This window comes from Nematolebias whitei, chromosome 6, assembly GCF_014905685.2.
Source record: "Nematolebias whitei isolate Nwh7 chromosome 6, NemWhi1, whole genome shotgun sequence".
NCBI lineage: Eukaryota > Metazoa > Chordata > Actinopteri > Cyprinodontiformes > Rivulidae > Nematolebias > Nematolebias whitei.
The window spans coordinates 48,732,593-48,745,722 of NC_056503.1; the positions used below are offsets into that span (position 1 = coordinate 48,732,593).

The 13,130-nt window shown below is 43.9% G+C and overlaps 1 pseudogene; it reads left to right on the forward strand.

Annotated features, from left to right (window-relative positions):
• The window catches only part of LOC119411028, a 56,674-nt pseudogene extending 46,310 nt beyond the window's left edge, over positions 1-10,364 (forward strand).
• The last annotated feature ends 2,766 nt before the right edge of the window (positions 10,365-13,130 follow it).

The window sequence follows — 13,130 nt, forward strand, 5'->3', positions numbered from 1 at the left end:
CCAGGTTAATGGCACAGACTCTCCTTCATTGATGAAACCAGCAGTAATTGGTTATTGATAACTTGCTCTGTAGTTTCAGGTAATTTGCTGCTCGTCCTGTTTTCCTCTCGTTAGCTTTGAGTTGAGCCTCCGGTTCTTCGGACTCGTGGCTCTCTGAGAACATAAAACCTGAAAACAGTGACTGAAAATCCTTCTGTGCTGAGATTCAAATGGATTTCCTCAAGGATTCGCAGACTGTAATCTAACTGAAGCATTTCTTCTTCTTCTGAGCGTTGAGTCGAACAACACAAAGAAAAATTGAAGTTTTTTCTGTTTTTGTCTTTATCAGCTGATGGGTCCGTTCAGAGGTCATTTTTCTGAGGTTTTTATCAGAAAGTATCTAACCTGAGGAGGTTTTCATCAGAGCTTCTGTAGCCCATGTTTCTGTCACTTCAGGTTCTCCTGTGTTTTGTTCCAGATTTGAGCACTGATCCATTTTCCTTCTAGCTGTTGCCCCCGTGGTGCACGTTGTGTTTTCTTTCTTTTCCTAAATTAATCTTCTGCCCGTTGACGGCTGGCTGATGCCCGGGTAATGGAGACATAAATTTCCCTGGAATGCTGGCGGCTTCGGAAGCGGAACAGAAAGTCTGTTTTAAAGCTCAGCTCGATGGAGGTTCGGAGCTCTCGTTTTAACGAGTGAAGAACGGTGTTCGTGTTGGACCCGTGCAGAACCAACGAGAACAAGCGTGTTGATCTCAAACGGGAAACATTCAAACAACTGAATTTATCGCCTCGGTTAATTATTACTACGATGCACCATCAGAGACATTCGTGTTGTAAAATCTACTGCAGTATTTTAAACGGTGTGTCCTGATCCTTGTTCTTGTACGAGAAAACTTTAGAAGTCTACGTTCTTCTGCATCAAACCAGCGCTACTGACAGAAAGAAAGCAGTACGCAGTACAAGCAGTACTTACTGGGGACATGATGAGTACTTACCAGGAATGCACCAGGTATTCATTCAGTGTATATGAGCTATGCACTAAGTATTTGCATGGTACTTACCACCAGGGTCATATTTGGCATCTACCAGGTATACATGGGGTATGTACCAGGCACTTACCAGGTATGTATCAGGTATGCACTGGGTAAGTACAAAGTATGTACCAGTTACTCACAGGGTACATACCAGGTATGTACAAAGTATATACTGGGTGGGGTACATACCAGGTAATTACAAAGTACTTATAAGATATGTATCAGGTATGCACTGGTTAAGTACGTGGTATGTACCAGTTACTTACAGGGTACATACCAGGTAATTACAAAGTACTTACAAGATATGTACCAGGTATGCATTGGGCATGAATGGGTTATGTACTAAATAGTTACATGGTACTTACTAGGTAGGTTCATAGGAAGCATGTACTGTGTATGTATGGGATATGAACCAGGTAATTACCAGGTAGGTACTAACTGGGTAGGGTACATACCACGTAATTACCAGGTACTTACTAGATATGTGCCAGGTATGTATTGGATACGTATGGGTATGCACTAAGTAGTTACATGGCACTTACCAGGTACATATCTAGTATTTACTGGGTATGCATTGTGTACGTATTTGGTATGCATGGACTACGTGTCAGGTACTTTTGGGTTATTTATTGGGTACATATTGGGAAGTTGTGTGTTACTTAAAGTACATATGAGGTACATTACTGGGGAATTGCAGGGTACATACAGGGGTACTTGTAGAGTACTTATGAAGACTAAGCAGTATTATGAAGTGGTTTGTTTTCTGGTACTTACAGGGTATGTTAAGTAAGTATGTACTGGTAAGTACATAATATGTACCTCATCAGTTAAGTATTGCTACTAATAAAACTAACATTCCTTGAAGGAATGACTTTTGCTCTCCACCTCCAAACTTTTAAAAAAAAGTTGTCATGTGATCTGTTGGCTGGAAATGACTCTCAGCTACTACCACTCCACATTTCACCTCAGTATCTGTAAAAATAACTGAACTGTTGCTGTTTTGGGTGTTTTGTAAGATCAAATCGTTGTGGCCGTCTTGATTTAGATGAATTTCAGAAGCGATTCAGCTATAGAGGCAAATCCAATCATTTTCAGTTAAAAAACAAAAAAACATGGATGTTTGAGGCAAACGGGACAAATTTAACGTCAACACAAACAGCTGCTGCCATGATGCGTTCACCAACAAACGGCCATCAGTGTCCCGATCAGCTGATTGGGTTCACAGACAACTAGACTGGAGCAAACTTCATGCAGGAGCTCCTCACACAGATTATTTTACAACACCATGCATCACAGTGTTAGCTCTCACAGGACCTTTAAAAAGGCCAGGAAAGGCACCGAGACCCGAAACTAATAAAACTCAGATGATTGATGGAAACTCTGCGCTGATTGTGTTTAGGATACGAGCAAAATTCAGTGTTTTCTGTTCAATCACTGCGTTCTGGACTCAGTGTTCAGCTGTAGTGTTGAACCCAAGTGTAGACAGACACGGGAAAACTCGAAGGTAAAATAGAAGATTGCCAGCCATCCATCCATCCATCCATCCATCCATCATCCATCCATCCATCCATCCATCCATCCATCCATCCATCCATTCATCCATCCACCCATTATCTTTTACCCACTTCTTCCTTTTTGGGTCGCTGGGGTCACCGGTGCCCATGCCCAGCTATCACTGTACGAGGGGCAGGGTACACCCTGGACAGGTTGCAAGTCCATCTCAGGGACACAGAGATAAACAACCATTCACTCTCTCTCACTCACACCTAGGGACAATTTAGAGTCACCAATCAGCCTAACATGCATGTTTTTAGTCTGTGGGAGGAGTACTCAGAGAAAAGCCACGCATGCATGGAGAAAAGATGCAAACCCTACCCAGAAAGACCCACGGACCAGGATTTGAACCAGGGTAGTCTGCTCGCTGAGAGGCAGCAGCTCTAACAGTTGCGCCACTCTGCTGCCTAGAGGATTGCAATGTATTAAATAAAAAAAATCAAAGATGACGTGGCAGCAAAACACAGAAAATCCAGAGCACGGGAAATCACGAAGGAACTGAACACGAACGGCTGTGAGAAGCACAATCCATGAACAAGGTGGAAACACAGAGACGCTGAAATTAAAGGGACACTAACAAGACACCATGATGAACACCTAGACAATGAGGAACAGGTTAGGGTGGCAGGAGCAGGAGCTGATATGCGGGAGGGGTGGGGGACAGAACTAAGAACACAAAACACCAATAAAAACAGACACTTTGCAAGTCGGGGGAAATGTTTAAACTATTTTATTTGTACTTTGAGAACGTTTTATTTAAGATGGCTGGTTTTCCACAGCTTGTAAACATGAACTGGACAAAACAAAAACAAACATATGAAACGATTATTATTAATTGTAAAACTGTCCCGATCAGTGTGACAGCAGCTGTAGGAGCACCAGCAGCACATCAAGCACCCATCAACAAATTATTATACATCAATCTGTAGCAAGGGCCTGGACAAGCAAAGACCTTGTATCAACTTTGACCTTGATTTGCGACCTTGACCTGGACCTTGACATAGGGGTGATTAAAAGTGTATTATTTGATCCTCCGCCTGGTGATGGTGCAGACGTGTATCAAATTTTGTTAAACTCCTGGAGTGTATCAGGAGTTATTAGTCCGTCCTTCGACTTGTTTAATAATAAAAACTGCTGCATCAATAATCAGGAGATGAAAGGAAACATCTGGAGGAGATCTGATCCTGTAAGGATTTAACACTTACTTTGTAAATAACCAAAGTTCCTGGCTATGAGTACGTCAGGATTCGTAGAAGGGTGTGTAAATAATGTGAGGCATTAATCTTTAATGAGTCTGACGCATCCTCACCGACGAGCTGACTCATGTGAGAACCTTAAAAAGTGAGCGTTCAAAGACAGATGTGTATAATTTTCTGAACAAGTCAGTCCCTCAAATGAATTCTGCTTCATTTCTGTCATGTCGACCACCTTCATCTCCCAGCGGAGCAGGTAAACACGTTAGACATCGAACGTCGGAGCCACTTCCTGTCTTCCTGCCATGTGAGCAGCTGGTTCTGGTTGTCAGCAGCAAACTGGTTGATCCACTCTGAGAAGGTGCTATTTATGAGACTGAGCTGAATACAGCACCTCAGACTGAGGAAGTCCTTTGGATGAGAGACGAAACGTTTCTACGTTTTTGTTTGTTTTGTTTTTTTGAATGTCCAGAGGACCAGATTGAACCTTTTTAGATTTTTCTACCTGGATTATTGAGCAGCATCAGGACACTTCCTGTCTTCTTCCTCTGATCTCCAGGTTCTGACACAAGTCCCACCAACATCTGGTTCATCTGGGAGAAAATCTTTAAAAAAAAAAACTAGTCTTTAAACGTTGCTGGAACTTCTTCCTCTGAAACGCTCGGCGTTCCTCTGCCGGTTTAAAACCCTCCAGAACTCGTTACCGTTCTCATCTAATCCTCACTCCGTCAATCTGAAAGGGATTTGGACGTTTAACGGAAATCTACAGATTTATTCGCTGTTTGAGAAGCTGTTTTTAAACCAAGAACTTGTGAAGATCACAGTGTTTGGAGCCTTAAGCCTCTGATTCTCTGGAGGAAACTTAGCTTCAGATGTGTCTGTTAGTAAAATATAAAAATATTTAAGTTTATTGATTTAAATTCATTTCACGTAATCACAGAGTAATCTGTGCTCTGAGTAATTAGCTCGTTCTGCAACAGGCTGAACTCAGCAGATGGATGGACGCAAGCTGTTGGCACCTCCATGTTGCCTCCTTGTGTGCGTGTGTGTGTGTGTGTGTGTGTGAGTGTCCCTCCATTATCTCCATATGGTCTCTGCAGTGTGAGGAAGAACTACGGTGGCCCCAAGGTGTAAATGAACAACAATTGAATAAACACAACAACAAAAACACAACATTAGAAAAAAACTGAAATTATATAACTTTGGAACGATTCCGTTTTTTTTTACGTGATTCCGGACGCTTCCGCTTTGGCTTAATGTAATTCATATTTTTCACACGTTCATTTGCACCTTAGGGCCACCGTAAAGAACTGAACAGTTCACGCTTTAATTCAAGGACAAAGAGAGAAACTGCTCCAGAGTCTCGAGCTGCGGCAGGAGCGTCAGTCGTTTGTAAAACTGAAGTTTTGTGCTCAATAAAAACAAACATGAAGACACTTTTAAATAATTTTATCTCTAAGCTGATGTTTTATTTAATGTAAAAATCAATTAAATGCATCAAATCTTTTTTCAATATTTATTTGACGGTTCGTTGATTGACTCATCGCTTCGTGTCCTGCAGAAGTCTGTTCATTAACCTGCTGGTCCAAATCAGGTGTGTTGGAAAGAACCCATGCAGGGTGGTGGTCCTCCAGGACCAGGACTGGACACCCCTGATTGGATCCTTTCTGCTGTTTTACATGATCCTGTGGTTTTGTTTTGATTTACTATAAAGCTTTTTGTGTTACTTATTGCTGCATGAAAGACGCTTCATAGGTAAAACTTTATTTGTTAAGCTGATCATCTCTTTCTGTTGTCTACTGCAAGTAAGATACTGACTACACACAACTATTCCACACAGCATGCTTCAAAATAAAGAAGTATTTGTTTAACCGTAAAAGGATTTGCTGTCAAAAATCCGTAATGATTGAAAAGGAGCCAACATTAATCTGCTGTTCTGGATTCTGACTTCATCTTAGCTTCGACCACCTCAGCTTTTTATCAGCTCGTGACATTTTCAACTTCTCCGGTCTCCGTTGAGAGCAGGCGTGCTCGAGGCGTGTGATTTGACTTTAGAGTGAACTTCAGGGAAGAGTGTGTGACAAAGAAGACCAGAGGGTTCCTGCGTGGGCCTCACTCTGAGTCTGTAGGTCACGCAGCAGTGGGCGTCCATCTATTCTCCACGTATTCTTTCCAGCGCTCCTTTCTTTCAGGTCGCACTCTGAAAAAGGTCAGCCCGTGCTTAACGCTAAATATTGGCTGAGAAGGTCGATGGGAGGTGGAGGCTGGAAATAAAATGGCCTTTCTTTTTGACTGAAGTGCATCTCTGTTGCTGCTTTTCCTGCTGTGGAGGCTTCTGAATGTTGAACAACGGTCTGGGGACAAAACCAGGGCCACCGACTCGACTCCCGTAAGGGAGGAGCAGGCTGCATGTCCATGTGGCAGAAGGTGCTGGACGACTGCAGATACACGAAGGTTTAAAGGTTTCCACTTCAGCTCTCAGAGGAAGACGAGAAATAAACTTCTGTTTCTGCCGCACAGAGCGGGACAACAAGCAGCACCTGACGGATCTGAAGAGTGAATGTCTGTCGTTCTGGAGATGAGTGTTTTTTCTGAACAGGAATTGAACAGAGGATGAAGTAAACCTAAATGTTTTTAGTTCAAGATATTCAAATTGAGGAGTTACACTGCGGAGGAGAACAGAGGGAGGCAGCGCAGAGTGACGGGTCCTGGAGAGTGGAGGGAGACATTTTGTCCACCACCAGGTGCAGGGGAGGAGATAGTTGGTGTCCAAAGGTGGCCTTGGCCCCCAAAGAGTAATCGTCGGCCTCCCCAGTCATTTGAGAAAACTAAGCAATGTAAAAACTGAACAGTAGACTTTCCTCAAATAGTAAAGATGATCCTTTTTTTTTTTCATTCAACCTTTATTTAAACAGATGAGTCACAATGAGCCTTGAACACTCATTTACAAGTGAGACCTGTTTGGACAGACAATAAAAAGTGGTGAAAAATGGCACATAGGGTTTGGAGACAAAAAAAATTCCTGGCACACTTTTAACCTCTGGTTGAAGGTCAACAGTGTGATAATGAAAAAAAAATCTTGCACACGAGCACATAATGACGCCGACACTACACGGGGGGTGCAAGGGCGGTGAGCAGCCAGAGACGACACACAGAGGCACTGCAGAGTTCAGATAAAATCACTCAGTTCAAATAGTTCCTCTGGAGAGATCCGCGCACACTCGGGGGGTGCCGAGGACGACCAAAGACAAATCCAAAGTAGAGCCGTCAAGTTTACAAAACTGTCAAGGCCAGTCAGGGAGACGGATTCAAATAAACACGATTGTTTTGGGGACAGGCAGAACTTTAATGACGTCTACCTTGAGTCTGTCCACTCGGATTTGAAATGTCCAAATTAAATGACCGTACGAATGGAACGTGCCTGAGAAAAATCCCAGAGATCTGATCCATTCTGCCAAGAGTCTGGGAGCTCGAGGCACGAACCAAGCCGTCATAGGCAGGCAGCCTGACCAGGTCCAGATTTGCTGCCAACGTCTTCCTTGTTTGTTGATAGACCAGGAACCAACTGAATCCAAAAAGCAGGAACCTTTAATCATAAATCCAATTATACGTGTGTCCTTAAAATCCACAGATGGCAGCAGAGATAGACACGTCATCAAGTCTTCAAAGTCGATGAGATATCCAGCTGTGTGCGTGCCAACAGGGCACATCGGCTCGCCTGAAGCCTGTCTTCTCTTTAAAGAAATGTTATCAAATGTGTTGAGGGACCAACTGACCAAATCCAAGTCCATAGTTATGATTTGGAAGATTTCTAGAAGAGAAGCTCTAAAGCAGTTTCACAGACAGACGGAGCAAAGTGGAGAGGGAGAGGAGGAGACGTCCGCACTTGACAAGAGCAAGTGTTGGAGTTTACATTTACAATAGTCCCTCATTTATCATGGGAGTTTCTGTTCTGTTGTGTGAACTTGGTACCTCATTTCTTTTTCAAGTCATGCTCGCGACATGGACGGACGCAGAGCATTTCCATTTCTCCCTCTTCGCTCTGCAACGGAGGACAAATAAGGGCTGATCGTTCCATGAAGGAATGCTTGTCACCCGCTGACTTTCATGACAGAATAAATTTTCTTTCGACTGCTGCCTTCTCCAGGGGTCACCACAGTGAGCGATGTCACATAAAAGATTTGATGTGTTTTACCCCAGATGCTCTTCCTGATCCAAACTGGGCTCAAACCAGCAACCTCAGGATTACAAGCATTGACCACTGAGCTACCTCAGCCATGACTCTCATCCCAGAATGTTCAACTGATTTCACCTTGAGCTGAAAAAGGACCGTTTCAGCTGTTTTGGTGGTCAAACTTTGCAAATTGGAGTTGAGGGTAATGGAATGTGAAAAAACCTCATATTTAATCTACGCCTTATAATTTATCAACAAAAGTCAGAGCCACTAATCCCATCTGAGCTGAATGTTTTTTTAATATATTTTTGTTTTAAAGCTGCAGGAGAAGAATCAAAAGTTGTAACAGAAATAAAAAAACGAAGCTTCATTGCTCATTCATCTGCACCTTTATTGATTAAATAACAAATTATTGCAACAACACTTAACTTAGAAACAGTCTTGTTGGTTTCTTTGTCATTTTCTCAACATCTTCTCTTCCACCTAAGAACAATGAGCTGAGAGACAAAAAGTGAAACTCAGATCCCCCACCTCTATAATTTCCTCCATAATGAATCTTTCCAGTGGCTGATGATCACCTGAGACACAACAGGTGCAAACGTTCATTACCTCCGTCTCGGGCTGAGAGTCCAGGGATGATTTGTGCAGTGATTTCTGAGATCATCCACTCATGGGCTGAGTGGATCCAGAACCTGACCAGACCAGAACCTCTGCTGAGCGTCACCCTCCTCTCTCCAGATTAACAGCACCCGCTGCGAAACAACAGAGCAACAACCAGACGGTGGTTTGAGACCAGATGCATTCAGGAGTTTCTCACATCCCAGCACTCAGGGTGTCTGCTGTGGTACAAACAATACTCTTGAATCATCAGCCATAACATTATGATCACCTGCCGTTCACCAAATAGATCTGAGTTGTTGAGACTTAGACTCCAGAGAACCTCTGAAGGTTCTGTTGTGGTTTCTCTCACCCGGTGAGATCTTTTAAGGTGACATCTCAAACTGAGGTTAAGTGGAAAACTGTCCTGTGCTTAGAAGAATTCATATTTGAATTGTTTTTGGAAACCACGAACCAGAGGAGGGACCATCCAGCCTGATTTCAGCACACAGATCAAAAGACTGCCTCTCTGATGGTATGGGGGTGCATTAGTGTCTTTGGATTTATTTGGTGCAGCTTACACATCTGGCAAGGCTCCATCATTGCAGAAAAGTACTTACAAATTTTAGAACGACATCTGCTCCCATCCAGCAGAGGAGATCCAGGACTCAAGAGCAGCTAGCTCCATCAGACCAGAATGAGACAACCATCCAAAACCTCCAGCAACTGGTCTCCTCAGGTCCTCCATAACCTCCAACTGGTCTTCTCATGTCCTCCATAACATCCAACTGGTCTCCTCATGTCCTCCATAACCTCCAACTGGTCTCCTCAGGTCCTCCATAACCTCCAACTGGTCTCCTCAGGTCCTCCAAAACCTCCAACTGGTCTTCTCAGGTCCTCTGTAACCTCCAACTGGTCTCCTCAGGTCCTCCGTAACCTCCAACTGGTCTTCTCAGATCCTCCGAAACCTCCAACTGGCCTCCTCAGGTCCTCCGTAACCTCCAACTGGTCTCCTCAGGTCCTCCGTAACCTCCAACTGGTCTTCTCAGGTCCTCCGAAACCTCCAACTGGTCTCCTCAGGTCCTCCGTAACCTCCAGCTGGTCTCCTCAGGTCCTCCGTAACCTCCAACTGGTCTTCTCAGGTCCTCCATAACCTCCAACTGGTCTCCTCAGGTCCTCCGTAACCTCCAGCTGGTCTCCTCAGGTCCTCCATAACCTCCAACTGGTCTCCTCAGGTCCTCCGAAACCTCCGACTGGTCTCTTCAGGTCCTGGACGTTTACAGACTGTTGGACCTGCAACAACTTGACAACAAATTTAAATTTGTCTGTAGAAATTTTTTTTTTTACTGTAAATGTTTGATTTGTCTGTGAATAAAACATGTTTTTAATAAAGTTTTTTGTTTACATTTTGCACAACGTGAAAAGTTTTATGAAAATGTGTTTTTCTACTTTTTAACTTTTTGCTGTAACGTCAGTTGAACCTGTTGAAATGTGTTTGATGTTTCTGTTGATGAGTTTTGTTCTGGTTCAGGTTTTCTGTCAGACAAATATTCAGCGTGCGAGAAGCGTTTGTCTGACCTTCTGACTCCCTCTCCTCAGTTCGACATGCAGAGGATCACGCTGGAGGAGCTCAAGCACATCCTGTTCTACGCCTTCCGTGACCACCTGACCATGAAGGACATCGAGAACATCATCATCAACGAGGAGGAGAGCCTCAAGGAGAACTCTGGGAACTGTCAGACGGAGTTTGAAGGAGGTGAGCCGTGCAAGCCACGTGAACGCACGTGCACTCTGTGTGTGCGTGCAGACACGCCGTCACAAAGAATTTAGGCCTTCTCGTCAGGACCTGCAGCCAGCAGAGTCCTGGCACACCTGCTGATTTATTGATTCGTGGTGCTCGTGGGCACGCTGTCAGCTGGTCAGCTGATGAAAGATGCATGACTTGGCTCGGCGCGAGCGGCCATTTAAGATTTATGGCTATGAGAGCAGCAGAGGGTGTTCTAGGACGTCGTACCCCCTCCATTAAAACATCAAGACTCATTGTTCTCTTCAAGATGATCACGTTTCAAACCTTTTGTCTGAACTTTTTAAATTCCAGGTTTTTATTCGCTTCATCGTCTCTAATTCTTGTCTTTATTTCCAAGAAGAACAAACGACTACAACAAAACGAAGGAGTTTCAAGTTCATTAAAAGAAATTAACCGAAGAAGTCGTGTTCCATAAAGGAATGCATGTCACCCGCCGCCTTTCATTCATTCCATTCATCTATACTTGTATTTTTTACACTTTTATCATCTAGAATTGTAAAAAGAAAGAGAATAATGTGGTTTGGACCATTATTCTGATGTGCACATGATGGAAGTTTTGTTTCCTCTGAAACGTTCTCTCTCGTATTAATTTAGTTTCAGCATCAATAATGTGACTCTGGGTCGAACCGACCTCTGGGTCCTGACACCGGCAGCACCTGAAGGTCAAGTAGAGGGAATGATGTCCCGGTGCTCTGCCACACAGACTGAGTCTTCAATACATAATAGTTGCATATCGCCCGCCGCCTTGCAAATGTTTAAACTCAGATCTGTCAGAGCTTAAAGTTTGAGATGACTCTCTGCTACTACCACATCAAATTTAGCTGAATATCTGAGTTGTCACCATTTTTGTGTTTGCTCGGGTCAGTTAGTTGTGGCGGCCATGTTTGAAAAGCAGACTTACCTGTTCAGTCTTAACATCTTAGTTTTATTGTACTTTGACTTTAATCGACTTATAATTGAACATAAATCTATTCTTTATTTTGCAGTTTTTTAGCGTCTTGGTTTTACTGATCTGTTCGATTTAAATATTTTTCTGAGCCACCTCAGACTCCAGTGTTTGGAATCATCTTGTGAGTCTTTTGGTTTCATTTCTTCTCCTTTATGTTCCTCCATGATCTCCCAGCCTCCACGGCCGATGAAGCTGCTTCAGATTTTAAGTTAAAGACGAGCTCAACGCGCTGCCGTGGGGAGAACAGATGTTTGCTGCTGGACTTTAAAGATAGGAGGAGGGTTCTGGTTCAGACTTCAGCTCTCAGTCCAATTAGCCGAACCTGCTGTGAGTCTTTAAACTGCAGCAGCCGCAGCCTGAATTAATGATGGCTGCCAAATAAGCACCGAGGAGCGATGAAGGTGATGGGGTGTAACACAGATTCCTGCCGCCGACTTGTTTACCCACAGATGGTTTGAAATGAAACAAAAATGAATCTGTATGTTCTGGATGTAAACAGCTGGGTGGAGCAGACAGAGGTGTTTTCAGTGCAGTTTGTTCAGCGGATCAGAACCTGGTGGATCCGTGTTTATGTCGGGGGTCTCGTGTCATCGATCCTCTGAACAAGTCGAAGGGAAATCAAAGATCCTTTGATGCTTCTTCGTATGTCAGCAGACGGGTGGAGTAAGCAGCAGACCGCAGTGTGACACCGCCCATTGACTTGTCCATGAGTGAGCACCGCCGGGTGTCTGTGTGGGGCACGTGGTCCTGGTGGACCCACCGGATGCTGTGGTCATCCATCATCATAAACTGAGGAGGAACATCATGTTGTCACCACTCTGTAGCAGTTTTCACAGTTTGACAGTGTGTGTCCCTCGGTGGTGACGGCCCCGTGTCGGCTCGTTGAGTCTCCTGAAGGACGAAGAACCTGAGCAGGTGTTGGAAGGAGGCTTCAACACGAGGAGAAAAGAGTCCAACTCCTGCCACCATGCAAGGCAGCCAATCAGGGAATCATCCGTGTCCGTTAGCAAAATAACTCGTGAACTATTGGGCTGAACTTTTTTAAAACCCCAGAATGTTTTTCAGTTCAGTTGAGTTTATTTAAAATGTACCGGTTCATGGTAAAGTCGACTCAGAGCAGAGTTCATAAACATTCACAGAATCTCCACTTCGTCATGACCTCTCATCCTGAGCAGCACACAGGAAGGAAACCCTCCTTTAACAAGAAACCTCCAGCAGAACCAGAACCAGAACCAGAACTAGGATGTGCAGCTCTGTCTCGACTGGTTGGGGAAAACAGATCAAAGAAAAGCAACACAGTACAGGAGAACACAGAATAACTGGTCCAGGTGTGGTTTCTATGGGCCAGGGCCAGGTGTCGTTTAAATGGTCTAGGTCCAGGTGTGGTTTGTATGATCCAGGTGTAGTCGCTATGGTAAAAGTGTGGTTTCTATGGTCCATGTGTAGTTTCTATGGTTAGGTGTGGTTTCTATGGTCCAGGTGTAGTTTTTATGGTCTAGGTGCAGTTCCTATGTTTCAGGTGTAGTTTCTATGGTCCAATTATAGTTTTTCTGGTCCAGGTGTAGTTCCTATGGTGCAGGTGAACTTTATATGGTCCATGTGTAGTTCATATGGTACAAGTGTAGTTCCTATAATCCAGATGTAGTTCCTATGGTTCAGGTGTAGTTTTTATGGTCCAATTATAGTTTTTATGGTCCAGGTGTAGTTCCTATGGTCCAGGTGTAATTTATATGGTCCAGGTGTAGTTCCTATGTTCCAGGTGTATTTTCTATGGTCCAGGTATAGTTCCTATGGTTCAGGTGTAGTTCCTATGATCCAGATGTAGTTTCTATGGTCCAGG